The sequence below is a fragment of the Apaloderma vittatum genome, unplaced genomic scaffold (genome assembly GCF_000703405.1).
Source record: "Apaloderma vittatum isolate BGI_N311 unplaced genomic scaffold, ASM70340v1 scaffold37845, whole genome shotgun sequence".
Classification (NCBI taxonomy): Eukaryota; Metazoa; Chordata; class Aves; order Trogoniformes; family Trogonidae; genus Apaloderma; species Apaloderma vittatum.
In genome coordinates, this window is record NW_009718283.1 from 863 (window position 1) to 3,213 (window position 2,351).

Consider the following 2,351-nt stretch of genomic DNA (forward strand, 5'->3'; position numbering starts at 1 on the left):
TAACTGGCTGGAAAAAATCTTTTTCACCCTTTCCCATCCTTGAAGCAGTATTCTTTGAAAGACTGATTTACCACTATTAAGGCAGTAAAAATTGTTCTGCCATCCTTAAGGCAACGCTGCTGGTGGGCTTATAATTTGTTTTCCTGCTGGCACAGTTAATTTTTGTCTGGGAATCGTGTCACTGTACCTCTGCTGGCACAGCTCTGTTTCTGGAGAAGCTCTTTTGTTTTTCTGCTAGAGCAGCCCCAGCAGCCAGAAGGTAAATAAATCCCTTGGCCGTTAGTACCGAGTAAGCCCAGTGTAAGATGCATTTCTGCCCTACAGGCTCAGCGAAAGACCCTTTCCATCAGGGCTGTGTGTGGAACAGCAGCAGGTGCTAGGGTCTGCTTTCCCTGTGGTGTCGGGGCTCAGTGCGGGCTGCAGGCTGATAAGGAAGAGGCAAAGCAAAGGAGGTCCCGCAAAAATGGCTGGAGTTTGGTCAGTCAGGATTGAGGAAGTGCCACAGCTCATGTCGAGAAAGATTTTTCAACACAGTGGGTTCCTGCTGCCCACAATCCCCTGTATTTTCCACGTGTTTCAACATGCTGCATTCATCAGGAAAGTAGATTTAACTGAAAAAAATCACCCTGCAAATCGAGCAGCTTTTGCTCCAAAGCTGAAATAGCTGCTGAAAACATCCTGGTTTTTTTCACAAAGCTGTACTGGAAGTTAAGAAATAACCCGCTGAGGATTGTGCAATCTGAGTTCAAAGCTCGATGACTCAGGGGTAGCAGCAAGCAGGGTGGAGCCTGCCATAGGTTGTGCCCCAGGGTCTTTCCTCAGCTCCAGCAGAGCTAGAGTGTAGGTACAGCAACAAAGCAACCAGCAAATTGGTGAGGTGAGAAGCTACAAACTAGGAAAAAAAACCCACAGAAGTCTCGAATCTCAAGTGTTTTTAAGCTGTAACGCTTTGAAAGCCCTAGTTTGTAGCCTGTGTTAGAAGTCCTAAGTCCAACACTGAGTTTCCACTCAGTGCTACAAGACCTCATGAGGAGTGGCTTGTAATGAAAATGTGCTCAAGGAGCCATTTAAGGAGTGAAAATTTACCTGAAGAAGGCCCTGAGCAGTAAGATGGCAGGTGAAATTTGGCGCAGGCTTGCAGTTTCCCAGGGGAAACAAATCCTAATTCCAGCCATTCAGCAACAGGCTGTAAAGCCAGGAACAGCATGTCAGGATTATAGCGATGACCCATGAAATACCCGTCAGCTCTGTGGCTGGCAGGAGACAAAAAAATGTTAGGGGAAGACTAAAAAGAAGAAAATATTGCCTGACCCCTGCCACCCCCACACGTTGTCACATGCAATTCCTGTGCCCAAAGGGCAACAAGGACACTCCGGGCCAAGGCACGGCTTCTGTGGGTTGAACGGGCTGGTATCCTGTGCTGGGAACACGACAGAACCATTTCTTTGTGTGATCCCCTGCGTCGCAAGGCTCTGAGGATGCACGAAGGCGATAAGGGCTTCATGTAGAACTGGGCGAGTGTGCAGTTATCTTTGTTGGGCTACCCCCCATGCAAAATGAGATAGGGCCAGGACACAGCTAAAGCAGCAAGGGGACAGTGCCTCTGGGACAGCGGGTGCTGTTTCTGCTCTAGCTGCCCCCTGGGCATCAGCTGATGCCAGATAAGGGCCAGCTAAAGAGACAGGCCATGGCCAACTGGCTCTTCTTCCCCAAGCCCTCTGCCAGCAGAAGCGCAGGCTGCAGCATCACTCATCTACCTGCCTGAACAGTTATTAACCTGTTGCAGCCTGTTGTTGCTAGCCAAGCTGGAAGTTTGTCAGTCACACCCCGGCTGTGTGCCACTGTGTCCTTCCTCTGCCAGTGAGCTTCGAGTGAGGTCCAGTGAGCAGTCTGGCATGGTATTTCTGTTCTGTCTCACCGTCCCGCTCTACCAAGCTCGTTACGCACAGGCCGACACATGGTACTGAGTCACAGCTTGCAGAGCTCTCAAACGCTGTTTGCCCACCACGCTGCCCTAGGTTTGCATTCAGACCACAGCAGCACACTCACGTGGTTTGCATTAGCCCCTCCAAGGACCCACATGAACTGATGAACAGGTAACGCGGCCGCCGTGTTTCACCCAACTCGACAGGATTTATCAAGCCACAGCCTTGAAGAAACGACACTTTTTTTTTTTTCAGAGGATATTTTTATTCAGAGAATCACAGTGAGCTACTGAGACTCATGGCTGCTCTCCCCAGCATAGTTTCCCAAACATTCACATGCAGCTTTTGAAAACATCAAGTGCACTTCAACAGTTTGGAAGATGCACCATCATAAGCAAAACCTGCACGAGACATTGAGATTCCTGC